General features: G+C 47.0%; 19 non-coding genes and 2 pseudogenes across 19 annotated transcripts; all 21 read left to right on the top strand.

The window, feature by feature from the left end:
* Positions 1-2,882: 2,882 nt before the first annotated feature.
* LOC142881723 (U2 spliceosomal RNA) lies at positions 2,883-3,062 on the top strand (annotated as a pseudogene).
* Positions 3,063-3,792: 730 nt separating this feature from the next.
* On the top strand, positions 3,793-3,956 carry LOC142881758 (U1 spliceosomal RNA). Its single transcript, XR_012925679.1, has one exon. It is a non-coding gene; the product is annotated as a U1 spliceosomal RNA (small nuclear RNA).
* A 792-nt stretch (positions 3,957-4,748) lies between these two features.
* LOC142881716 (U2 spliceosomal RNA) lies at positions 4,749-4,939 on the top strand. The gene has a single exon (XR_012925645.1). It is a non-coding gene; the product is annotated as a U2 spliceosomal RNA (small nuclear RNA).
* A 730-nt stretch (positions 4,940-5,669) lies between these two features.
* LOC142881760 (U1 spliceosomal RNA) lies at positions 5,670-5,833 on the top strand. Its single transcript, XR_012925681.1, has one exon. It is a non-coding gene; the product is annotated as a U1 spliceosomal RNA (small nuclear RNA).
* Positions 5,834-6,625: 792 nt separating this feature from the next.
* On the top strand, positions 6,626-6,816 carry LOC142881773 (U2 spliceosomal RNA). Its single transcript, XR_012925692.1, has one exon. It is a non-coding gene; the product is annotated as a U2 spliceosomal RNA (small nuclear RNA).
* A 730-nt stretch (positions 6,817-7,546) lies between these two features.
* On the top strand, positions 7,547-7,710 carry LOC142881772 (U1 spliceosomal RNA). Its single transcript, XR_012925691.1, has one exon. It is a non-coding gene; the product is annotated as a U1 spliceosomal RNA (small nuclear RNA).
* Positions 7,711-8,502: 792 nt separating this feature from the next.
* On the top strand, positions 8,503-8,693 carry LOC142881707 (U2 spliceosomal RNA). The gene has a single exon (XR_012925636.1). It is a non-coding gene; the product is annotated as a U2 spliceosomal RNA (small nuclear RNA).
* Positions 8,694-9,423: 730 nt separating this feature from the next.
* LOC142881698 (U1 spliceosomal RNA) lies at positions 9,424-9,587 on the top strand. The gene has a single exon (XR_012925627.1). It is a non-coding gene; the product is annotated as a U1 spliceosomal RNA (small nuclear RNA).
* A 792-nt stretch (positions 9,588-10,379) lies between these two features.
* On the top strand, positions 10,380-10,563 carry LOC142881727 (U2 spliceosomal RNA). Its single transcript, XR_012925651.1, has one exon. It is a non-coding gene; the product is annotated as a U2 spliceosomal RNA (small nuclear RNA).
* A 3,694-nt stretch (positions 10,564-14,257) lies between these two features.
* Positions 14,258-14,437, top strand: LOC142881724 (U2 spliceosomal RNA; annotated as a pseudogene).
* A 730-nt stretch (positions 14,438-15,167) lies between these two features.
* Positions 15,168-15,331, top strand: LOC142881759 (U1 spliceosomal RNA). Its single transcript, XR_012925680.1, has one exon. It is a non-coding gene; the product is annotated as a U1 spliceosomal RNA (small nuclear RNA).
* Positions 15,332-16,123: 792 nt separating this feature from the next.
* LOC142881717 (U2 spliceosomal RNA) lies at positions 16,124-16,314 on the top strand. The gene has a single exon (XR_012925646.1). It is a non-coding gene; the product is annotated as a U2 spliceosomal RNA (small nuclear RNA).
* A 730-nt stretch (positions 16,315-17,044) lies between these two features.
* On the top strand, positions 17,045-17,208 carry LOC142881709 (U1 spliceosomal RNA). The gene has a single exon (XR_012925638.1). It is a non-coding gene; the product is annotated as a U1 spliceosomal RNA (small nuclear RNA).
* Positions 17,209-18,000: 792 nt separating this feature from the next.
* LOC142881774 (U2 spliceosomal RNA) lies at positions 18,001-18,191 on the top strand. The gene has a single exon (XR_012925693.1). It is a non-coding gene; the product is annotated as a U2 spliceosomal RNA (small nuclear RNA).
* Positions 18,192-18,921: 730 nt separating this feature from the next.
* On the top strand, positions 18,922-19,085 carry LOC142881720 (U1 spliceosomal RNA). Its single transcript, XR_012925648.1, has one exon. It is a non-coding gene; the product is annotated as a U1 spliceosomal RNA (small nuclear RNA).
* Positions 19,086-19,877: 792 nt separating this feature from the next.
* Positions 19,878-20,068, top strand: LOC142881708 (U2 spliceosomal RNA). The gene has a single exon (XR_012925637.1). It is a non-coding gene; the product is annotated as a U2 spliceosomal RNA (small nuclear RNA).
* A 730-nt stretch (positions 20,069-20,798) lies between these two features.
* LOC142881729 (U1 spliceosomal RNA) lies at positions 20,799-20,962 on the top strand. Its single transcript, XR_012925652.1, has one exon. It is a non-coding gene; the product is annotated as a U1 spliceosomal RNA (small nuclear RNA).
* A 792-nt stretch (positions 20,963-21,754) lies between these two features.
* On the top strand, positions 21,755-21,945 carry LOC142881775 (U2 spliceosomal RNA). The gene has a single exon (XR_012925695.1). It is a non-coding gene; the product is annotated as a U2 spliceosomal RNA (small nuclear RNA).
* A 730-nt stretch (positions 21,946-22,675) lies between these two features.
* On the top strand, positions 22,676-22,839 carry LOC142881730 (U1 spliceosomal RNA). The gene has a single exon (XR_012925653.1). It is a non-coding gene; the product is annotated as a U1 spliceosomal RNA (small nuclear RNA).
* A 792-nt stretch (positions 22,840-23,631) lies between these two features.
* Positions 23,632-23,822, top strand: LOC142881776 (U2 spliceosomal RNA). The gene has a single exon (XR_012925696.1). It is a non-coding gene; the product is annotated as a U2 spliceosomal RNA (small nuclear RNA).
* Positions 23,823-24,552: 730 nt separating this feature from the next.
* LOC142881731 (U1 spliceosomal RNA) lies at positions 24,553-24,716 on the top strand. The gene has a single exon (XR_012925654.1). It is a non-coding gene; the product is annotated as a U1 spliceosomal RNA (small nuclear RNA).
* Positions 24,717-25,360: the final 644 nt, after the last annotated feature.

Consider the following 25,360-nt stretch of genomic DNA (forward strand, 5'->3'; position numbering starts at 1 on the left):
AGGAAAAGACAAAGACTTTCTTTAGGCAGGCAGGTAGGGAAAAAAAGAATAGGGAACACAGACGCATGATGGGACTGCAGAAAAGACTTCAATGCTATTTTAACCTTAACCAACATGGTATGGACTTCAACGAAGAAATTAAACAAGTCAAGAAAGAGATGTCGGCCCTATCAGAAATCCACAGCAAAGGTGTCATTTTAAGGAGCAGGGAACGGGAAATAGAAGAGGGTGAAAAGTGCACACGGTATTTCTTTAGGAAAATTATAAATAAAGGGGGAGGCATTGCAAAACTGAAGAAAGAAAATGGGTGCACAACAGAAACAATGGATGAAATAAAAGAGACAATTGAGACATTTTATTCAAACCTGTACTCAGAAAAACCTGTTAAAACTGACACCATGACAGAAGTTCTAAAATTCATTGATAAAACAGTAAGCAACAGCGTGCTTTTATCCCAAGATTTTACTTTTTTAGAATTAAATAAATGTTTGTCTGGTTTTAAAAAAGGGAAGTCCCCTGGACAAGACGGACTTCCCTTAGAGTTTTATTTGACCTTTTGGGACATTTTAGCACCTGATTTGATGACTGTTTTTATGGATTTTGAACACCTTGACCGACTTCCCGACAGTTTTAGAATAGGGATAGTGACTCTTCTTTACAAAAAAAAAGACAAGACTGACTTGAAGAATTGGAGACCGATCACGCTTTTAAACTTTGACTGCAAACTTTTTAGCAAACTTTTAGCCACACGGATGTCCATGTTTTTAGAAGAAGTGATTCACCCGGATCAAGCCTGTGCCGTTCCGGGGAGGAAGATCACTGACAGCCTCGTACTGATCAGAGACACCATCTGTTACGCGAGAGACAGAAACATCCGGCTAGTAGTACTAAATTTAGACTTTGAGAAAGCCTTTGATCGGGTCTCGCATCAGTACCTCTTCCGGGTACTGGAAAAAATGGGGTTCCCAGAAAGGTTTGTAGCTTGGGTGGGATTGCTGTACCGGGGCATCTCCAGCAAATTCATCGTTAACGGGCTTTTGACAAAAGCAGTCAACATCAACTGCGGTGTCCGTCAGGGGTGTCCTTTATCTGCCCTCCTCTACATTACCTGTATAGAACCACTGGCACAGATCTTGCGAAGGGACCAACGAATCAATGGGGTGGGAGTCCCGGGGAGTGGGGGACTGGTGACCAAGTGTGTTTTATACATGGACGACATTAACATTTTATGCACTGACCTTTTATCCGTGAACAGGACACTGGACTTGACTGACTTTTTCGGACAGGCCTCTGGGTCAAAATTGAACAGAGACAAGACCCAAGCCCAATTTTATGGACCATGGACAGCAAACGAGACAACGGGACTCCCCCTGACTACGACCCAGACTAACCAGAAAATATTGGGAATCAAATTTGATAAGGAAGGGGGAGGGGACACAAACTGGGATGACGTCACAGGGAAAGTTAGACAAAGACTAGGGTACTGGGGACTTAGAGGACTGACCCTTGAAGGAAAAGTTTTAATCATCAAAGCAGTGATTTTACCCTTGCTTTTACTGATCAGTTCTGTTTTTATCCCACCAAGACGTGTGTTTTTAATCCTGGAGCGAGCCATTTTCTACTTCCTGTGGGGATCTAAGTGGGGAAGACTAAGAAGAGACTTCATGAAAAGGCCAAAGGAGAAAGGAGGAAAAGCAGTGCCAGACCTTTACCTATTTTTAGGAAGCACCTATACGGCCTCGCACATCAAAATAGCAACAACCCCATCCAGAAACCCCAGGACGGCTGCAATGACACGTTTCTGGATGGGGTCCTACCTCAGAAAACTGAAATTGTTACCCACAGACCTGAAAGTACCGGTGTCTTTTAATCTGCCTTTAACATATGCTTTGATCCAGACGTTTTTAAAGTATTTTAATTTGGAAAAGGAGGAGTTGCATGTTTTAACAAGCCACCGCTCTCTTGTTTCTATTGTGCAGGAGCGAGAACCAGTGAGTCCAGTGCGCGGGCTCGCACTCAGCGAGCCCTCAACAGTTTGGCGCAACGTGAACCATCCTGCTCTCCCAAACAGACTCCGAGACCTGTCATGGATGGTGGCTCACGAGATCCTCCCGGTCAGGTCCGTCTTGCACTCCCGGGGCATGTCACCATCAGCGACTTGCCCCCGACCTGGTTGTGGCGCGCCCGAGTCAGTGAGGCATCTCTTCTGGGAGTGCAGTGCTGCTGTAGACCAGTGGGCAACAGCCAGGTCCTTGAAATTCCCGTACTTACCAGCAAGGGAGGTCCTTACAGCACAACTAGTGCTATATGGGGTGAGCCCCCAGAAGATGCCAGCAAGGGACTTTGCAGAGCAGTGGCTCACCCTAGCCGCCATCAAAGACGCCATATGGACCTCCAGAAACTTGCTGGTAAGGAAGCACATGCAGATCCCCCCCGTGGTTGTGATCCAGATGGCTATGCAGGCGGCGGGCCCTAGGACACAACCACAAAGAAGAATCGCCTCTGGGCCCATTCGGAGGAAGGACCTGGAACCACACACAAAAAGGTCAAAGCAGCAACGGCCTGGCTCTCCGGGTGAGGCAGGAGGGAAGGAGCAAAAGGGCGAGGATCTCCTCTGAGCACCACGACAAGGTCCTGAGCGAACAAATGTTTGGGGGAGCAGAATGGAATAATTTTGGTAAGGACTCATTGCGTTCCCGCACAAAAGAGACAAAGACATTGAGCCCCTTTTAAAATTGTGCACTCCTGTTCATATCTCTTGTTTTAATCATGTTTTTTACAGAAAATATTTGTCTTATTATTTATGTGTATTGTGTCTGTGGAAACACATTAATGCAAATGTAAAAAAATCATGTAACATAATTAACTGAATGAGTGTCAATAAACTTTTTTCGAAAGAAAAAAAAAAATCTGTTCTTATCAGTTTAATATCTGATACGTCCCCTACCCGGGGACCATATATTAAATTGATTTTTGGACCAGGGAAATGGAATAGGGGCTTGCTCCGTCCACTCCACGCATTGACCCGGTATGGCAGTATCTCCAGGAACGGTGCACTCCTCCTTACGTTGTCTAAAATCAAGCTCAACTAGATGGGGTTGAGGTCAGATTTGATCGGCGGTTTGGAGCGCTTCTGTAATAGCACATGCGGGGTTGCCTTTCCGTGCGCAATTCCCACAATGGGTAGAGTATGATTTCACGTCCCCTGCAGTCCTCTGACTTAGAGCACATCTCCGTAGTAAACAGCAGAGGGCGTTGCACTGCGACCTGTCAGCTGTTGGTCCGGCATCAAGCAGTCTGCTGCCTTTTCTTTGGTGCCGTCCCGCTGTATGCATTGCAGCTAGTGCTTTAGCGTTGCGTTTTCTACTCCTCGATGAATTAGTTGAGTGGTCATTTGTTTTGTTTTTCCCCTTGACGATTCAGAATGTTCTTCTTTTCTCTGAATTTCCCACTGGAATCGCACATCACAGATTTCAAATGGAGCTCTTTTTGCCACATTTTCTCTGGTGGTTTAGTTGTTGATTCTTTTGGAGGTAAATGGGATGAAATGAGTGGTTTTCCAAATTCCCTTTTGTTGTGGTCATGCAGCAGTGAACTGTGGAAAAAGGATTGCTCACGTACAAATCTGTTATTTGGGAGACATGAGGTTGGGACAGATTTCTTTCTCATTCAACCAAATATCAACTATTGCTTTTCTTTCTGACATGCCTTTGGCTGTGAACACGTGGCGAGCACCGTGAGCCAGCGCGCAATGACTGTGGAAGACGTGGTCATGTCAGCCATGGACAACTCATACTTACCTGGCAGGGGAGACACCATGATCAAGAAGGTGGTTCACCCAGGGCGAGGCGCGACCATTGCACTCCGGTTGTGCTGACCCCTGCGAATTCCCCAAATGTGGGAATCTTGACTGCATAATTTCTGGTAGTGGGGGACTGCGTTCGCGCTCTCCCCTGATCAGATGTTGAAAAGCAAGAGTACGTTCTCTCGTACGCCAGTAAGAAATGCTGTCTGTCCAGCGTGCGCGATGCCCGTGCTCAGATGGCTTCTTGAATCATGACATGTTGTCTTGAGAGGCTTTCTGACTGAAGTTCAGCTTCTCACTTGGCTGCGTTCATCAGGCTGCTGGCCAAGTTTCCGTGGCTCCGTTTCGATTGTACACAAAGCTCTTGCGTTTGTGTCCACTTTCTCTCCCCATTCTCTGTTCCCTGAGTTTCAGTGTCCAATCACTGGTGGAACCAGAAAAGATTTGGTGACAGTTAAACAATTGACACTGATTTAGGTATTAGTTGTTGAAACATGGACAAACAAGATTAAGACTGAGACCAAGACATTCCATTCCAGAGTGTGAGAGATGTGCATGAGTGTCAAGATAGATATTGGTCAGTGTTTCCTTTGGTCCTAGTAGCGTCATTAATCATTTGAATTTGTTTTGTGGCGGGTTAAGATTGCACGGACTGACAATTTCCTTGCCAGACGTAGCAGGAAGTTTGAACGGAAACTTGGTGTTGGAAGCCATTGTGGATCGGTCAGGACGTGCTCACGTGGCCAGAACTAACTTTAAGCTGCATCCACTTGCATTAGGTTGGCCAACTTGTGTGCGGCTTCTGCTGCTCACTGTCCATGGAAGGTTCATCCACACTTTTAGCACCTTGTTGTTGTTGAGGCCAAGTAAATGCTGCCGCGATGCGCCGTGAGCGAGGGTGGCTGTGAGCGGAATGACTCCCTGTGCTCGCCAGTGACGTGGTATCGCTTCTCGGCCTTTTGGCTAAGATCAAGTGTAGTATCTGTTCTTATCAGTTTAATATCTGATACGTCCCCTACCCGGGGACCATATATTAAATTGATTTTTGGACCAGGGAAATGGAATAGGGGCTTGCTCCGTCCACTCCACGCATTGACCCGGTATGGCAGTATCTCCAGGAACGGTGCACTCCTCCTTACGTTGTCTAAAATCAAGCTCAACTAGATGGGGTTGAGGTCAGATTTGATCGGCGGTTTGGAGCGCTTCTGTAATAGCACATGCGGGGTTGCCTTTCCGTGCGCAATTCCCACAATGGGTAGAGTATGATTTCACGTCCCCTGCAGTCCTCTGACTTAGAGCACATCTCCGTAGTAAACAGCAGAGGGCGTTGCACTGCGACCTGTCAGCTGTTGGTCCGGCATCAAGCAGTCTGCTGCCTTTTCTTTGGTGCCGTCCCGCTGTATGCATTGCAGCTAGTGCTTTAGCGTTGCGTTTTCTACTCCTCGATGAATTAGTTGAGTGGTCATTTGTTTTGTTTTTCCCCTTGACGATTCAGAATGTTCTTCTTTTCTCTGAATTTCCCACTGGAATCGCACATCACAGATTTCAAATGGAGCTCTTTTTGCCACATTTTCTCTGGTGGTTTAGTTGTTGATTCTTTTGGAGGTAAATGGGATGAAATGAGTGGTTTTCCAAATTCCCTTTTGTTGTGGTCATGCAGCAGTGAACTGTGGAAAAAGGATTGCTCACGTACAAATCTGTTATTTGGGAGACATGAGGTTGGGACAGATTTCTTTCTCATTCAACCAAATATCAACTATTGCTTTTCTTTCTGACATGCCTTTGGCTGTGAACACGTGGCGAGCACCGTGAGCCAGCGCGCAATGACTGTGGAAGACGTGGTCATGTCAGCCATGGACAACTCATACTTACCTGGCAGGGGAGACACCATGATCAAGAAGGTGGTTCACCCAGGGCGAGGCGCGACCATTGCACTCCGGTTGTGCTGACCCCTGCGAATTCCCCAAATGTGGGAATCTCGACTGCATAATTTCTGGTAGTGGGGGACTGCGTTCGCGCTCTCCCCTGATCAGATGTTGAAAAGCAAGAGTACGTTCTCTTGTACGCCAGTAAGAAATGCTGTCTGTCCAGCGTGCGCGATGCCCGTGATCAGATGGCTTCTTGAATCATGACATGTTGTCTTGAGAGGCTTTCTGACTGAAGTTCAGCTTCTCACTTGGCTGCGTTCATCAGGCTGCTGGCCAAGTTTCCGTGGCTCCGTTTCGATTGTACACAAAGCTCTTGCGTTTGTGTCCACTTTCTCTCCCCATTCTCTGTTCCCTGAGTTTCAGTGTCCAATCACTGGTGGAACCAGAAAAGATTTGGTGACAGTTAAACAATTGACACTGATTTAGGTATTAGTTGTTGAAACATGGACAAACAAGATTAAGACTGAGACCAAGACATTCCATTCCAGAGTGTGAGAGATGTGCATGAGTGTCAAGATAGATATTGGTCAGTGTTTCCTTTGGTCCTAGTAGCGTCATTAATCATTTGAATTTGTTTTGTGGCGGGTTAAGATTGCACGGACTGACAATTTCCTTGCCAGACGTAGCAGGAAGTTTGAACGGAAACTTGGTGTTGGAAGCCATTGTGGATCGGTCAGGACGTGCTCACGTGGCCAGAACTAACTTTAAGCTGCATCCACTTGCATTAGGTTGGCCAACTTGTGTGCGGCTTCTGCTGCTCACTGTCCATGGAAGGTTCATCCACACTTTTAGCACCTTGTTGTTGTTGAGGCCAAGTAAATGCTGCCGCGATGCGCCGTGAGCGAGGGTGGCTGTGAGCGGAATGACTCCCTGTGCTCGCCAGTGACGTGGTATCGCTTCTCGGCCTTTTGGCTAAGATCAAGTGTAGTATCTGTTCTTATCAGTTTAATATCTGATACGTCCCCTACCCGGGGACCATATATTAAATTGATTTTTGGACCAGGGAGATGGAATAGGGGCTTGCTCCGTCCACTCCACGCATCGACCCGGTATGGCAGTATCTCCAGGAACGGTGCACTCCTCCTTACGTTGTCTAAAATCAAGCTCAACTAGATGGGGTTGAGGTCAGATTTGATCGGCGGTTTGGAGCGCTTCTGTAATAGCACATGCGGGGTTGCCTTTCCGTGCGCAATTCCCACAATGGGTAGAGTATGATTTCACGTCCCCTGCAGTCCTCTGACTTAGAGCACATCTCCGTAGTAAACAGCAGAGGGCGTTGCACTGCGACCTGTCAGCTGTTGGTCCGGCATCAAGCAGTCTGCTGCCTTTTCTTTGGTGCCGTCCCGCTGTATGCATTGCAGCTAGTGCTTTAGCGTTGCGTTTTCTACTCCTCGATGAATTAGTTGAGTGGTCATTTGTTTTGTTTTTCCCCTTGACGATTCAGAATGTTCTTCTTTTCTCTGAATTTCCCACTGGAATCGCACATCACAGATTTCAAATGGAGCTCTTTTTGCCACATTTTCTCTGGTGGTTTAGTTGTTGATTCTTTTGGAGGTAAATGGGATGAAATGAGTGGTTTTCCAAATTCCCTTTTGTTGTGGTCATGCAGCAGTGAACTGTGGAAAAAGGATTGCTCACGTACAAATCTGTTATTTGGGAGACATGAGGTTGGGACAGATTTCTTTCTCATTCAACCAAATATCAACTATTGCTTTTCTTTCTGACATGCCTTTGGCTGTGAACACGTGGCGAGCACCGTGAGCCAGCGCGCAATGACTGTGGAAGACGTGGTCATGTCAGCCATGGACAACTCATACTTACCTGGCAGGGGAGACACCATGATCAAGAAGGTGGTTCACCCAGGGCGAGGCGCGACCATTGCACTCCGGTTGTGCTGACCCCTGCGAATTCCCCAAATGTGGGAATCTCGACTGCATAATTTCTGGTAGTGGGGGACTGCGTTCGCGCTCTCCCCTGATCAGATGTTGAAAAGCAAGAGTACGTTCTCTTGTACGCCAGTAAGAAATGCTGTCTGTCCAGCGTGCGCGATGCCCATGATCAGATGGCTTCTTGAATCATGACATGTTGTCTTGAGAGGCTTTCTGACTGAAGTTCAGCTTCTCACTTGGCTGCGTTCATCAGGCTGCTGGCCAAGTTTCCGTGGCTCCGTTTCGATTGTACACAAAGCTCTTGCGTTTGTGTCCACTTTCTCTCCCCATTCTCTGTTCCCTGAGTTTCAGTGTCCAATCACTGGTGGAACCAGAAAAGATTTGGTGACAGTTAAACAATTGACACTGATTTAGGTATTAGTTGTTGAAACATGGACAAACAAGATTAAGACTGAGACCAAGACATTCCATTCCAGAGTGTGAGAGATGTGCATGAGTGTCAAGATAGATATTGGTCAGTGTTTCCTTTGGTCCTAGTAGCGTCATTAATCATTTGAATTTGTTTTGTGGCGGGTTAAGATTGCACGGACTGACAATTTCCTTGCCAGACGTAGCAGGAAGTTTGAACGGAAACTTGGTGTTGGAAGCCATTGTGGATCGGTCAGGACGTGCTCACGTGGCCAGAACTAACTTTAAGCTGCATCCACTTGCATTAGGTTGGCCAACTTGTGTGCGGCTTCTGCTGCTCACTGTCCATGGAAGGTTCATCCACACTTTTAGCACCTTGTTGTTGTTGAGGCCAAGTAAATGCTGCCGCGATGCGCCGTGAGCGAGGGTGGCTGTGAGCGGAATGACTCCCTGTGCTCGCCAGTGACGTGGTATCGCTTCTCGGCCTTTTGGCTAAGATCAAGTGTAGTATCTGTTCTTATCAGTTTAATATCTGATACGTCCCCTACCCGGGGACCATATATTAAATTGATTTTTGGACCAGGGAGATGGAATAGGGGCTTGCTCTGTCCACTCCACGCATTGACCCGGTATGGCAGTATCTCCAGGAACGGTGCACTCCTCCTTACTTTGTCTAAAATCAAGCTCAACTAGATGGGGTTGAGGTCAGATTTGATCGGCGGTTTGGAGCGCTTCTGTAATAGCACATGCGGGGTTGCCTTTCCGTGCGCAATTCCCACAATGGGTAGAGTATGATTTCACGTCCCCTGCAGTCCTCTGACTTAGAGCACATCTCCGTAGTAAACAGCAGAGGGCGTTGCACTGCGACCTGTCAGCTGTTGGTCCGGCATCAAGCAGTCTGCTGCCTTTTCTTTGGTGCCGTCCCGCTGTATGCATTGCAGCTAGTGCTTTAGCGTTGCGTTTTCTACTCCTCGATGAATTAGTTGAGTGGTCATTTGTTTTGTTTTTCCCCTTGACGATTCAGAATGTTCTTCTTTTCTCTGAATTTCCCACTGGAATCGCACATCACAGATTTCAAATGGAGCTCTTTTTGCCACATTTTCTCTGGTGGTTTAGTTGTTGATTCTTTTGGAGGTAAATGGGATGAAATGAGTGGTTTTCCAAATTCCCTTTTGTTGTGGTCATGCAGCAGTGAACTGTGGAAAAAGGATTGCTCACGTACAAATCTGTTATTTGGGAGACATGAGGTTGGGACAGATTTCTTTCTCATTCAACCAAATATCAACTATTGCTTTTCTTTCTGACATGCCTTTGGCTGTGAACACGTGGCGAGCACCGTGAGCCAGCGCGCAATGACTGTGGAAGACGTGGTCATGTCAGCCATGGACAACTCATACTTACCTGGCAGGGGAGACACCATGATCAAGAAGGTGGTTCACCCAGGGCGAGGCGCGACCATTGCACTCCGGTTGTGCTGACCCCTGCGAATTCCCCAAATGTGGGAATCTCGACTGCATAATTTCTGGTAGTGGGGGACTGCGTTCGCGCTCTCCCCTGATCAGATGTTGAAAAGCAAGAGTACGTTCTCTCGTACGCCAGTCAGAAATGCTGTCTGTCCAGCGTGCGCGATGCCCGTGATCAGATGGCTTCTTGAATCATGACATGTTGTCTTGAGAGGCTTTCTGACTGAAGTTCAGCTTCTCACTTGGCTGCGTTCATCAGGCTGCTGGCCAAGTTTCCGTGGCTCCGTTTCGATTGTACACAAAGCTCTTGCGTTTGTGTCCACTTTCTCTCCCCATTCTCTGTTCCCTGAGTTTCAGTGTCCAATCACTGGTGGAACCAGAAAAGATTTGGTGACAGTTAAACAATTGACACTGATTTAGGTATTAGTTGTTGAAACATGGACAAACAAGATTAAGACTGAGACCAAGACATTCCATTCCAGAGTGTGAGAGATGTGCATGAGTGTCAAGATAGATATTGGTCAGTGTTTCCTTTGGTCCTAGTAGCGTCATTAATCATTTGAATTTGTTTTGTGGCGGGTTAAGATTGCACGGACTGACAATTTCCTTGCCAGACGTAGCAGGAAGTTTGAACGGAAACTTGGTGTTGGAAGCCATTGTGGATCGGTCAGGACGTGCTCACGTGGCCAGAACTAACTTTAAGCTGCATCCACTTGCATTAGGTTGGCCAACTTGTGTGCGGCTTCTGCTGCTCACTGTCCATGGAAGGTTCATCCACACTTTTAGCACCTTGTTGTTGTTGAGGCCAAGTAAATGCTGCCGCGATGCGCCGTGAGCGAGGGTGGCTGTGAGCGGAATGACTCCCTGTGCTCGCCAGTGACGTGGTATCGCTTCTCGGCCTTTTGGCTAAGATCAAGTGTAGTATCTGTTCTTATCAGTTTAGTCTAAATGTTTTACAGCCTTTTTTTTGATATCTTTATAGGTTTTTAAAGAATGTCACACCTGTTGTTTTTAACCATTCTTATGACACTCACCTTCTCTACCATAAATGTGAGAAGTGTGAAGTCGAGAGTCAGAGCCCAGAGTGTTTTATCCTTTTTATTTTCCCATGAATCAGATGTGTTTTTAATACAGGAATGTGGCCTACCCTTTTTAAAACAATATAGAACATGGGAAGATATGTGGCCACAAACGTCTCTATGGAGTGGATCAAACGAAAATAAAAATGACGGAGTAGCCATTTTAATAAAAAACCCTCAGGTTCTGGTGAAGGGTAGCACAGTGGTGAGAGATGGTCGGGCACTTTTAGCACATCTAAATTTTATGGGGCGGGATTTTAACCTTCTCAATATTTATGGCTTTAATGACAAAAATGACAGGTATGACCTTTTAGAAAACTTGCAGTCCCACATGCTAGGCAGGGCACCTTTAGTTGTAGCAGGTGATTTTAATTGCATTTTAAACAAGACGGATAGAAGAAGAGCAGGAGAAGATTTTAAAATAGACAAGACATCAGTTTTATTACAGGGCATTTGCAGGGATTTTAAACTTCAAGACTGTTTTAAAACCATGCATCCCAGAGAGGAGGGCTTCACCTGGTTCAGTGGTGACAGTACCAGAGCCTCTCGCATAGATTATGTTTTTACACGGGACTGCCCGCCCACCGATGCTAGATTGACCCCTGTTTTCTTCTCTGATCACCTCATGGTGTCTTGCACTCTGTCACTCTCTTCAGGTGTGACTTCAGGAAGTGGTCTGTGGAAACTCAACTGCTCCCTTTTATTAGATAGGGACTTAGTTAGGCAGTTCAGGGAGCAGTACAAAGAGTGGCAGACCCTCCAAGACTTTTACGAAACACATGCACACTGGTGGGAAATGGTGAAGGAAAAGACAAAGACTTTCTTTAGGCAGGCAGGTAGGGAAAAAAAGAATAGGGAACACAGACGCATGATGGGACTGCAGAAAAGACTTCAATGCTATTTTAACCTTAACCAACATGGTATGGACTTCAACGAAGAAATTAAACAAGTCAAGAAAGAGATGTCGGCCCTATCAGAAATCCACAGCAAAGGTGTCATTTTAAGGAGCAGGGAACGGGAAATAGAAGAGGGTGAAAAGTGCACACGGTATTTCTTTAGGAAAATTATAAATAAAGGGGGAGGCATTGCAAAACTGAAGAAAGAAAATGGGTGCACAACAGAAACAATGGATGAAATAAAAGAGACAATTGAGACATTTTATTCAAACCTGTACTCAGAAAAACCTGTTAAAACTGACACCATGACAGAAGTTCTAAAATTCATTGATAAAACAGTAAGCAACAGCGTGCTTTTATCCCAAGATTTTACTTTTTTAGAATTAAATAAATGTTTGTCTGGTTTTAAAAAAGGGAAGTCCCCTGGACAAGACGGACTTCCCTTAGAGTTTTATTTGACCTTTTGGGACATTTTAGCACCTGATTTGATGACTGTTTTTATGGATTTTGAACACCTTGACCGACTTCCCGACAGTTTTAGAATAGGGATAGTGACTCTTCTTTACAAAAAAAAAGACAAGACTGACTTGAAGAATTGGAGACCGATCACGCTTTTAAACTTTGACTGCAAACTTTTTAGCAAACTTTTAGCCACACGGATGTCCATGTTTTTAGAAGAAGTGATTCACCCGGATCAAGCCTGTGCCGTTCCGGGGAGGAAGATCACTGACAGCCTCGTACTGATCAGAGACACCATCTGTTACGCGAGAGACAGAAACATCCGGCTAGTAGTACTAAATTTAGACTTTGAGAAAGCCTTTGATCGGGTCTCGCATCAGTACCTCTTCCGGGTACTGGAAAAAATGGGGTTCCCAGAAAGGTTTGTAGCTTGGGTGGGATTGCTGTACCGGGGCATCTCCAGCAAATTCATCGTTAACGGGCTTTTGACAAAAGCAGTCAACATCAACTGCGGTGTCCGTCAGGGGTGTCCTTTATCTGCCCTCCTCTACATTACCTGTATAGAACCACTGGCACAGATCTTGCGAAGGGACCAACGAATCAATGGGGTGGGAGTCCCGGGGAGTGGGGGACTGGTGACCAAGTGTGTTTTATACATGGACGACATTAACATTTTATGCACTGACCTTTTATCCGTGAACAGGACACTGGACTTGACTGACTTTTTCGGACAGGCCTCTGGGTCAAAATTGAACAGAGACAAGACCCAAGCCCAATTTTATGGACCATGGACAGCAAACGAGACAACGGGACTCCCCCTGACTACGACCCAGACTAACCAGAAAATATTGGGAATCAAATTTGATAAGGAAGGGGGAGGGGACACAAACTGGGATGACGTCACAGGGAAAGTTAGACAAAGACTAGGGTACTGGGGACTTAGAGGACTGACCCTTGAAGGAAAAGTTTTAATCATCAAAGCAGTGATTTTACCCTTGCTTTTACTGATCAGTTCTGTTTTTATCCCACCAAGACGTGTGTTTTTAATCCTGGAGCGAGCCATTTTCTACTTCCTGTGGGGATCTAAGTGGGGAAGACTAAGAAGAGACTTCATGAAAAGGCCAAAGGAGAAAGGAGGAAAAGCAGTGCCAGACCTTTACCTATTTTTAGGAAGCACCTATACGGCCTCGCACATCAAAATAGCAACAACCCCATCCAGAAACCCCAGGACGGCTGCAATGACACGTTTCTGGATGGGGTCCTACCTCAGAAAACTGAAATTGTTACCCACAGACCTGAAAGTACCGGTGTCTTTTAATCTGCCTTTAACATATGCTTTGATCCAGACGTTTTTAAAGTATTTTAATTTGGAAAAGGAGGAGTTGCATGTTTTAACAAGCCACCGCTCTCTTGTTTCTATTGTGCAGGAGCGAGAACCAGTGAGTCCAGTGCGCGGGCTCGCACTCAGCGAGCCCTCAACAGTTTGGCGCAACGTGAACCATCCTGCTCTCCCAAACAGACTCCGAGACCTGTCATGGATGGTGGCTCACGAGATCCTCCCGGTCAGGTCCGTCTTGCACTCCCGGGGCATGTCACCATCAGCGACTTGCCCCCGACCTGGTTGTGGCGCGCCCGAGTCAGTGAGGCATCTCTTCTGGGAGTGCAGTGCTGCTGTAGACCAGTGGGCAACAGCCAGGTCCTTGAAATTCCCGTACTTACCAGCAAGGGAGGTCCTTACAGCACAACTAGTGCTATATGGGGTGAGCCCCCAGAAGATGCCAGCAAGGGACTTTGCAGAGCAGTGGCTCACCCTAGCCGCCATCAAAGACGCCATATGGACCTCCAGAAACTTGCTGGTAAGGAAGCACATGCAGATCCCCCCCGTGGTTGTGATCCAGATGGCTATGCAGGCGGCGGGCCCTAGGACACAACCACAAAGAAGAATCGCCTCTGGGCCCATTCGGAGGAAGGACCTGGAACCACACACAAAAAGGTCAAAGCAGCAACGGCCTGGCTCTCCGGGTGAGGCAGGAGGGAAGGAGCAAAAGGGCGAGGATCTCCTCTGAGCACCACGACAAGGTCCTGAGCGAACAAATGTTTGGGGGAGCAGAATGGAATAATTTTGGTAAGGACTCATTGCGTTCCCGCACAAAAGAGACAAAGACATTGAGCCCCTTTTAAAATTGTGCACTCCTGTTCATATCTCTTGTTTTAATCATGTTTTTTACAGAAAATATTTGTCTTATTATTTATGTGTATTGTGTCTGTGGAAACACATTAATGCAAATGTAAAAAAATCATGTAACATAATTAACTGAATGAGTGTCAATAAACTTTTTTCGAAAGAAAAAAAAAAATCTGTTCTTATCAGTTTAATATCTGATACGTCCCCTACCCGGGGACCATATATTAAATTGATTTTTGGACCAGGGAAATGGAATAGGGGCTTGCTCCGTCCACTCCACGCATTGACCCGGTATGGCAGTATCTCCAGGAACGGTGCACTCCTCCTTACGTTGTCTAAAATCAAGCTCAACTAGATGGGGTTGAGGTCAGATTTGATCGGCGGTTTGGAGCGCTTCTGTAATAGCACATGCGGGGTTGCCTTTCCGTGCGCAATTCCCACAATGGGTAGAGTATGATTTCACGTCCCCTGCAGTCCTCTGACTTAGAGCACATCTCCGTAGTAAACAGCAGAGGGCGTTGCACTGCGACCTGTCAGCTGTTGGTCCGGCATCAAGCAGTCTGCTGCCTTTTCTTTGGTGCCGTCCCGCTGTATGCATTGCAGCTAGTGCTTTAGCGTTGCGTTTTCTACTCCTCGATGAATTAGTTGAGTGGTCATTTGTTTTGTTTTTCCCCTTGACGATTCAGAATGTTCTTCTTTTCTCTGAATTTCCCACTGGAATCGCACATCACAGATTTCAAATGGAGCTCTTTTTGCCACATTTTCTCTGGTGGTTTAGTTGTTGATTCTTTTGGAGGTAAATGGGATGAAATGAGTGGTTTTCCAAATTCCCTTTTGTTGTGGTCATGCAGCAGTGAACTGTGGAAAAAGGATTGCTCACGTACAAATCTGTTATTTGGGAGACATGAGGTTGGGACAGATTTCTTTCTCATTCAACCAAATATCAACTATTGCTTTTCTTTCTGACATGCCTTTGGCTGTGAACACGTGGCGAGCACCGTGAGCCAGCGCGCAATGACTGTGGAAGACGTGGTCATGTCAGCCATGGACAACTCATACTTACCTGGCAGGGGAGACACCATGATCAAGAAGGTGGTTCACCCAGGGCGAGGCGCGACCATTGCACTCCGGTTGTGCTGACCCCTGCGAATTCCCCAAATGTGGGAATCTTGACTGCATAATTTCTGGTAGTGGGGGACTGCGTTCGCGCTCTCCCCTGATCAGATGTTGAAAAGCAAGAGTACGTTCTCTCGTACGCCAGTAAGAAATGCTGTCTGTCCAGCGTGCGCGATGCCCGTGCTCAGATGGCTTCTTGAATCATGACATGTTGTCTTGAGAGGCTTTCTGACTGAAGTTCAGCTTCTCACTTGGCTGCGTTCATCAGGCTGCTGGCCAAGTTTCCGTGGCTCCGTTTCGATTGTACACAAAGCTCTTGCGTTTGTGTCCACTTTCTCTCCCCATTCTCTGTTCCCTGAGTTTCAGTGTCCAATCACTGGTGGAACCAGAAAAGATTTGGTGACAGTTAAACAATTGACACTGATTTAGGTATTAGTTGTTGAAACATGGACAAACAAGATTAAGACTGAGACCAAGACATTCCATTCCAGAGTGTGAGAGATGTGCATGAGTGTCAAGATAGATATTGGTCAGTGTTTCCTTTGGTCCTAGTAGCGTCATTAATCATTTGAATTTGTTTTGTGGCGGGTTAAGATTGCACGGACTGACAATTTCCTTGCCAGACGTAGCAGGAAGTTTGAACGGAAACTTGGTGTTGGAAGCCATTGTGGATCGGTCAGGACGTGCTCACGTGGCCAGAACTAACTTTAAGCTGCATCCACTTGCATTAGGTTGGCCAACTTGTGTGCGGCTTCTGCTGCTCACTGTCCATGGAAGGTTCATCCACACTTTTAGCACCTTGTTGTTGTTGAGGCCAAGTAAATGCTGCCGCGATGCGCCGTGAGCGAGGGTGGCTGTGAGCGGAATGACTCCCTGTGCTCGCCAGTGACGTGGTATCGCTTCTCGGCCTTTTGGCTAAGATCAAGTGTAGTATCTGTTCTTATCAGTTTAATATCTGATACGTCCCCTACCCGGGGACCATATATTAAATTGATTTTTGGACCAGGGAAATGGAATAGGGGCTTGCTCCGTCCACTCCACGCATTGACCCGGTATGGCAGTATCTCCAGGAACGGTGCACTCCTCCTTACGTTGTCTAAAATCAAGCTCAACTAGATGGGGTTGAGGTCAGATTTGATCGGCGGTTTGGAGCGCTTCTGTAATAGCACATGCGGGGTTGCCTTTCCGTGCGCAATTCCCACAATGGGTAGAGTATGATTTCACGTCCCCTGCAGTCCTCTGACTTAGAGCACATCTCCGTAGTAAACAGCAGAGGGCGTTGCACTGCGACCTGTCAGCTGTTGGTCCGGCATCAAGCAGTCTGCTGCCTTTTCTTTGGTGCCGTCCCGCTGTATGCATTGCAGCTAGTGCTTTAGCGTTGCGTTTTCTACTCCTCGATGAATTAGTTGAGTGGTCATTTGTTTTGTTTTTCCCCTTGACGATTCAGAATGTTCTTCTTTTCTCTGAATTTCCCACTGGAATCGCACATCACAGATTTCAAATGGAGCTCTTTTTGCCACATTTTCTCTGGTGGTTTAGTTGTTGATTCTTTTGGAGGTAAATGGGATGAAATGAGTGGTTTTCCAAATTCCCTTTTGTTGTGGTCATGCAGCAGTGAACTGTGGAAAAAGGATTGCTCACGTACAAATCTGTTATTTGGGAGACATGAGGTTGGGACAGATTTCTTTCTCATTCAACCAAATATCAACTATTGCTTTTCTTTCTGACATGCCTTTGGCTGTGAACACGTGGCGAGCACCGTGAGCCAGCGCGCAATGACTGTGGAAGACGTGGTCATGTCAGCCATGGACAACTCATACTTACCTGGCAGGGGAGACACCATGATCAAGAAGGTGGTTCACCCAGGGCGAGGCGCGACCATTGCACTCCGGTTGTGCTGACCCCTGCGAATTCCCCAAATGTGGGAATCTCGACTGCATAATTTCTGGTAGTGGGGGACTGCGTTCGCGCTCTCCCCTGATCAGATGTTGAAAAGCAAGAGTACGTTCTCTTGTACGCCAGTAAGAAATGCTGTCTGTCCAGCGTGCGCGATGCCCGTGATCAGATGGCTTCTTGAATCATGACATGTTGTCTTGAGAGGCTTTCTGACTGAAGTTCAGCTTCTCACTTGGCTGCGTTCATCAGGCTGCTGGCCAAGTTTCCGTGGCTCCGTTTCGATTGTACACAAAGCTCTTGCGTTTGTGTCCACTTTCTCTCCCCATTCTCTGTTCCCTGAGTTTCAGTGTCCAATCACTGGTGGAACCAGAAAAGATTTGGTGACAGTTAAACAATTGACACTGATTTAGGTATTAGTTGTTGAAACATGGACAAACAAGATTAAGACTGAGACCAAGACATTCCATTCCAGAGTGTGAGAGATGTGCATGAGTGTCAAGATAGATATTGGTCAGTGTTTCCTTTGGTCCTAGTAGCGTCATTAATCATTTGAATTTGTTTTGTGGCGGGTTAAGATTGCACGGACTGACAATTTCCTTGCCAGACGTAGCAGGAAGTTTGAACGGAAACTTGGTGTTGGAAGCCATTGTGGATCGGTCAGGACGTGCTCACGTGGCCAGAACTAACTTTAAGCTGCATCCACTTGCATTAGGTTGGCCAACTTGTGTGCGGCTTCTGCTGCTCACTGTCCATGGAAGGTTCATCCACACTTTTAGCACCTTGTTGTTGTTGAGGCCAAGTAAATGCTGCCGCGATGCGCCGTGAGCGAGGGTGGCTGTGAGCGGAATGACTCCCTGTGCTCGCCAGTGACGTGGTATCGCTTCTCGGCCTTTTGGCTAAGATCAAGTGTAGTATCTGTTCTTATCAGTTTAATATCTGATACGTCCCCTACCCGGGGACCATATATTAAATTGATTTTTGGACCAGGGAGATGGAATAGGGGCTTGCTCCGTCCACTCCACGCATCGACCCGGTATGGCAGTATCTCCAGGAACGGTGCACTCCTCCTTACGTTGTCTAAAATCAAGCTCAACTAGATGGGGTTGAGGTCAGATTTGATCGGCGGTTTGGAGCGCTTCTGTAATAGCACATGCGGGGTTGCCTTTCCGTGCGCAATTCCCACAATGGGTAGAGTATGATTTCACGTCCCCTGCAGTCCTCTGACTTAGAGCACATCTCCGTAGTAAACAGCAGAGGGCGTTGCACTGCGACCTGTCAGCTGTTGGTCCGGCATCAAGCAGTCTGCTGCCTTTTCTTTGGTGCCGTCCCGCTGTATGCATTGCAGCTAGTGCTTTAGCGTTGCGTTTTCTACTCCTCGATGAATTAGTTGAGTGGTCATTTGTTTTGTTTTTCCCCTTGACGATTCAGAATGTTCTTCTTTTCTCTGAATTTCCCACTGGAATCGCACATCACAGATTTCAAATGGAGCTCTTTTTGCCACATTTTCTCTGGTGGTTTAGTTGTTGATTCTTTTGGAGGTAAATGGGATGAAATGAGTGGTTTTCCAAATTCCCTTTTGTTGTGGTCATGCAGCAGTGAACTGTGGAAAAAGGATTGCTCACGTACAAATCTGTTATTTGGGAGACATGAGGTTGGGACAGATTTCTTTCTCATTCAACCAAATATCAACTATTGCTTTTCTTTCTGACATGCCTTTGGCTGTGAACACGTGGCGAGCACCGTGAGCCAGCGCGCAATGACTGTGGAAGACGTGGTCATGTCAGCCATGGACAACTCATACTTACCTGGCAGGGGAGACACCATGATCAAGAAGGTGGTTCACCCAGGGCGAGGCGCGACCATTGCACTCCGGTTGTGCTGACCCCTGCGAATTCCCCAAATGTGGGAATCTCGACTGCATAATTTCTGGTAGTGGGGGACTGCGTTCGCGCTCTCCCCTGATCAGATGTTGAAAAGCAAGAGTACGTTCTCTTGTACGCCAGTAAGAAATGCTGTCTGTCCAGCGTGCGCGATGCCCATGATCAGATGGCTTCTTGAATCATGACATGTTGTCTTGAGAGGCTTTCTGACTGAAGTTCAGCTTCTCACTTGGCTGCGTTCATCAGGCTGCTGGCCAAGTTTCCGTGGCTCCGTTTCGATTGTACACAAAGCTCTTGCGTTTGTGTCCACTTTCTCTCCCCATTCTCTGTTCCCTGAGTTTCAGTGTCCAATCACTGGTGGAACCAGAAAAGATTTGGTGACAGTTAAACAATTGACACTGATTTAGGTATTAGTTGTTGAAACATGGACAAACAAGATTAAGACTGAGACCAAGACATTCCATTCCAGAGTGTGAGAGATGTGCATGAGTGTCAAGATAGATATTGGTCAGTGTTTCCTTTGGTCCTAGTAGCGTCATTAATCATTTGAATTTGTTTTGTGGCGGGTTAAGATTGCACGGACTGACAATTTCCTTGCCAGACGTAGCAGGAAGTTTGAACGGAAACTTGGTGTTGGAAGCCATTGTGGATCGGTCAGGACGTGCTCACGTGGCCAGAACTAACTTTAAGCTGCATCCACTTGCATTAGGTTGGCCAACTTGTGTGCGGCTTCTGCTGCTCACTGTCCATGGAAGGTTCATCCACACTTTTAGCACCTTGTTGTTGTTGAGGCCAAGTAAATGCTGCCGCGATGCGCCGTGAGCGAGGGTGGCTGTGAGCGGAATGACTCCCTGTGCTCGCCAGTGACGTGGTATCGCTTCTCGGCCTTTTGGCTAAGATCAAGTGTAGTATCTGTTCTTATCAGTTTAATATCTGATACGTCCCCTACCCGGGGACCATATATTAAATTGATTTTTGGACCAGGGAGATGGAATAGGGGCTTGCTCTGTCCACTCCACGCATTGACCCGGTATGGCAGTATCTCCAGGAACGGTGCACTCCTCCTTACTTTGTCTAAAATCAAGCTCAACTAGATGGGGTTGAGGTCAGATTTGATCGGCGGTTTGGAGCGCTTCTGTAATAGCACATGCGGGGTTGCCTTTCCGTGCGCAATTCCCACAATGGGTAGAGTATGATTTCACGTCCCCTGCAGTCCTCTGACTTAGAGCACATCTCCGTAGTAAACAGCAGAGGGCGTTGCACTGCGACCTGTCAGCTGTTGGTCCGGCATCAAGCAGTCTGCTGCCTTTTCTTTGGTGCCGTCCCGCTGTATGCATTGCAGCTAGTGCTTTAGCGTTGCGTTTTCTACTCCTCGATGAATTAGTTGAGTGGTCATTTGTTTTGTTTTTCCCCTTGACGATTCAGAATGTTCTTCTTTTCTCTGAATTTCCCACTGGAATCGCACATCACAGATTTCAAATGGAGCTCTTTTTGCCACATTTTCTCTGGTGGTTTAGTTGTTGATTCTTTTGGAGGTAAATGGGATGAAATGAGTGGTTTTCCAAATTCCCTTTTGTTGTGGTCATGCAGCAGTGAACTGTGGAAAAAGGATTGCTCACGTACAAATCTGTTATTTGGGAGACATGAGGTTGGGACAGATTTCTTTCTCATTCAACCAAATATCAACTATTGCTTTTCTTTCTGACATGCCTTTGGCTGTGAACACGTGGCGAGCACCGTGAGCCAGCGCGCAATGACTGTGGAAGACGTGGTCATGTCAGCCATGGACAACTCATACTTACCTGGCAGGGGAGACACCATGATCAAGAAGGTGGTTCACCCAGGGCGAGGCGCGACCATTGCACTCCGGTTGTGCTGACCCCTGCGAATTCCCCAAATGTGGGAATCTCGACTGCATAATTTCTGGTAGTGGGGGACTGCGTTCGCGCTCTCCCCTGATCAGATGTTGAAAAGCAAGAGTACGTTCTCTCGTACGCCAGTCAGAAATGCTGTCTGTCCAGCGTGCGCGATGCCCGTGATCAGATGGCTTCTTGAATCATGACATGTTGTCTTGAGAGGCTTTCTGACTGAAGTTCAGCTTCTCACTTGGCTGCGTTCATCAGGCTGCTGGCCAAGTTTCCGTGGCTCCGTTTCGATTGTACACAAAGCTCTTGCGTTTGTGTCCACTTTCTCTCCCCATTCTCTGTTCCCTGAGTTTCAGTGTCCAATCACTGGTGGAACCAGAAAAGATTTGGTGACAGTTAAACAATTGACACTGATTTAGGTATTAGTTGTTGAAACATGGACAAACAAGATTAAGACTGAGACCAAGACATTCCATTCCAGAGTGTGAGAGATGTGCATGAGTGTCAAGATAGATATTGGTCAGTGTTTCCTTTGGTCCTAGTAGCGTCATTAATCATTTGAATTTGTTTTGTGGCGGGTTAAGATTGCACGGACTGACAATTTCCTTGCCAGACGTAGCAGGAAGTTTGAACGGAAACTTGGTGTTGGAAGCCATTGTGGATCGGTCAGGACGTGCTCACGTGGCCAGAACTAACTTTAAGCTGCATCCACTTGCATTAGGTTGGCCAACTTGTGTGCGGCTTCTGCTGCTCACTGTCCATGGAAGGTTCATCCACACTTTTAGCACCTTGTTGTTGTTGAGGCCAAGTAAATGCTGCCGCGATGCGCCGTGAGCGAGGGTGGCTGTGAGCGGAATGACTCCCTGTGCTCGCCAGTGACGTGGTATCGCTTCTCGGCCTTTTGGCTAAGATCAAGTGTAGTATCTGTTCTTATCAGTTTAATATCTGATACGTCCCCTACCCGGGGACCATATATTAAATTGATTTTTGGACCAGGGAGATGGAATAGGGGCTTGCTCCGTCCACTCCACGCATCGACCCGGTATGGCAGTATCTCCAGGAACGGTGCACTCCTCCTTACGTTGTCTAAAATCAAGCTCAACTAGATGGGGTTGAGGTCAGATTTGATCGGCGGTTTGGAGCGCTTCTGTAATAGCACATGCGGGGTTGCCTTTCCGTGCGCAATTCCCACAATGGGTAGAGTATGATTTCACGTCCCCTGCAGTCCTCTGACTTAGAGCACATCTCCGTAGTAAACAGCAGAGGGCGTTGCACTGCGACCTGTCAGCTGTTGGTCCGGCATCAAGCAGTCTGCTGCCTTTTCTTTGGTGCCGTCCCGCTGTATGCATTGCAGCTAGTGCTTTAGCGTTGCGTTTTCTACTCCTCGATGAATTAGTTGAGTGGTCATTTGTTTTGTTTTTCCCCTTGACGATTCAGAATGTTCTTCTTTTCTCTGAATTTCCCACTGGAATCGCACATCACAGATTTCAAATGGAGCTCTTTTTGCCACATTTTCTCTGGTGGTTTAGTTGTTGATTCTTTTGGAGGTAAATGGGATGAAATGAGTGGTTTTCCAAATTCCCTTTTGTTGTGGTCATGCAGCAGTGAACTGTGGAAAAAGGATTGCTCACGTACAAATCTGTTATTTGGGAGACATGAGGTTGGGACAGATTTCTTTCTCATTCAACCAAATATCAACTATTGCTTTTCTTTCTGACATGCCTTTGGCTGTGAACACGTGGCGAGCACCGTGAGCCAGCGCGCAATGACTGTGGAAGACGTGGTCATGTCAGCCATGGACAACTCATACTTACCTGGCAGGGGAGACACCATGATCAAGAAGGTGGTTCACCCAGGGCGAGGCGCGACCATTGCACTCCGGTTGTGCTGACCCCTGCGAATTCCCCAAATGTGGGAATCTCGACTGCATAATTTCTGGTAGTGGGGGACTGCGTTCGCGCTCTCCCCTGATCAGATGTTGAAAAGCAAGAGTACGTTCTCTCGTACGCCAGTCAGAAATGCTGTCTGTCCAGCGTGCGCGATGCCCGTGATCAGATGGCTTCTTGAATCATGACATGTTGTCTTGAGAGGCTTTCTGACTGAAGTTCAGCTTCTCACTTGGCTGCGTTCATCAGGCTGCTGGCCAAGTTTCCGTGGCTCCGTTTCGATTGTACACAAAGCTCTTGCGTTTGTGTCCACTTTCTCTCCCCATTCTCTGTTCCCTGAGTTTCAGTGTCCAATCACTGGTGGAACCAGAAAAGATTTGGTGACAGTTAAACAATTGACACTGATTTAGGTATTAGTTGTTGAAACATGGACAAACAAGATTAAGACTGAGACCAAGACATTCCATTCCAGAGTGTGAGAGATGTGCATGAGTGTCAAGATAGATATTGGTCAGTGTTTCCTTTGGTCCTAGTAGCGTCATTAATCATTTGAATTTGTTTTGTGGCGGGTTAAGATTGCACGGACTGACAATTTCCTTGCCAGACGTAGCAGGAAGTTTGAACGGAAACTTGGTGTTGGAAGCCATTGTGGATCGGTCAGGACGTGCTCACGTGGCCAGAACTAACTTTAAGCTGCATCCACTTGCATTAGGTTGGCCAACTTGTGTGCGGCTTCTGCTGCTCACTGTCCATGGAAGGTTCATCCACACTTTTAGCACCTTGTTGTTGTTGAGGCCAAGTAAATGCTGCCGCGATGCGCCGTGAGCGAGGGTGGCTGTGAGCGGAATGACTCCCTGTGCTCGCCAGTGACGTGGTATCGCTTCTCGGCCTTTTGGCTAAGATCAAGTGTAGTATCTGTTCTTATCAGTTTAATATCTGATACGTCCCCTACCCGGGGACCATATATTAAATTGATTTTTGGACCAGGGAGATGGAATAGGGGCTTGCTCCGTCCACTCCACGCATCGACCCGGTATGGCAGTATCTCCAGGAACGGTGCACTCCTCCTTACGTTGTCTAAAATCAAGCTCAACTAGATGGGGTTGAGGTCAGATTTGATTGGCGGTTTGGAGCGCTTCTGTAATAGCACATGCGGGGTTGCCTTTCCGTGCGCAATTCCCACAATGGGTAGAGTATGATTTCACGTCCCCTGCAGTCCTCTGACTTAGAGCACATCTCCGTAGTAAACAGCAGAGGGCGTTGCACTGCGACCTGTCAGCTGTTGGTCCGGCATCAAGCAGTCTGCTGCCTTTTCTTTGGTGCCGTCCCGCTGTATGCATTGCAGCTAGTGCTTTAGCGTTGCGTTTTCTACTCCTCGATGAATTAGTTGAGTGGTCATTTGTTTTGTTTTTCCCCTTGACGATTCAGAATGTTCTTCTTTTCTCTGAATTTCCCACTGGAATCGCACATCACAGATTTCAAATGGAGCTCTTTTTGCCACATTTTCTCTGGTGGTTTAGTTGTTGATTCTTTTGGAGGTAAATGGGATGAAATGAGTGGTTTTCCAAATTCCCTTTTGTTGTGGTCATGCAGCAGTGAACTGTGGAAAAAGGATTGCTCACGTACAAATCTGTTATTTGGGAGACATGAGGTTGGGACAGATTTCTTTCTCATTCAACCAAATATCAACTATTGCTTTTCTTTCTGACATGCCTTTGGCTGTGAACACGTGGCGAGCACCGTGAGCCAGCGCGCAATGACTGTGGAAGACGTGGTCATGTCAGCCATGGACAACTCATACTTACCTGGCAGGGGAGACACCATGATCAAGAAGGTGGTTCACCCAGGGCGAGGCGCGACCATTGCACTCCGGTTGTGCTGACCCCTGCGAATTCCCCAAATGTGGGAATCTCGACTGCATAATTTCTGGTAGTGGGGGACTGCGTTCGCGCTCTCCCCTGATCAGATGTTGAAAAGCAAGAGTACGTTCTCTCGTACGCCAGTCAGAAATGCTGTCTGTCCAGCGTGCGCGATGCCCGTGATCAGATGGCTTCTTGAATCATGACATGTTGTCTTGAGAGGCTTTCTGACTGAAGTTCAGCTTCTCACTTGGCTGCGTTCATCAGGCTGCTGGCCAAGTTTCCGTGGCTCCGTTTCGATTGTACACAAAGCTCTTGCGTTTGTGTCCACTTTCTCTCCCCATTCTCTGTTCCCTGAGTTTCAGTGTCCAATCACTGGTGGAACCAGAAAAGATTTGGTGACAGTTAAACAATTGACACTGATTTAGGTATTAGTTGTTGAAACATGGACAAACAAGATTAAGACTGAGACCAAGACATTCCATTCCAGAGTGTGAGAGATGTGCATGAGTGTCAAGATAGATATTGGTCAGTGTTTCCTTTGGTCCTAGTAGCGTCATTAATCATTTGAATTTGTTTTGTGGCGGGTTAAGATTGCACGGACTGACAATTTCCTTGCCAGACGTAGCAGGAAGTTTGAACGGAAACTTGGTGTTGGAAGCCATTGTGGATCGGTCAGGACGTGCTCACGTGGCCAGAACTAACTTTAAGCTGCATCCACTTGCATTAGGTTGGCCAACTTGTGT

This window comes from Nelusetta ayraudi, unplaced genomic scaffold, assembly GCF_046127955.1.
Source record: "Nelusetta ayraudi isolate G7.1 ecotype Tasmania unplaced genomic scaffold, CSIRO-AGI_Nayr_v1 ptg000216l, whole genome shotgun sequence".
In the NCBI taxonomy this organism is placed as follows: domain Eukaryota; kingdom Metazoa; phylum Chordata; class Actinopteri; order Tetraodontiformes; family Monacanthidae; genus Nelusetta; species Nelusetta ayraudi.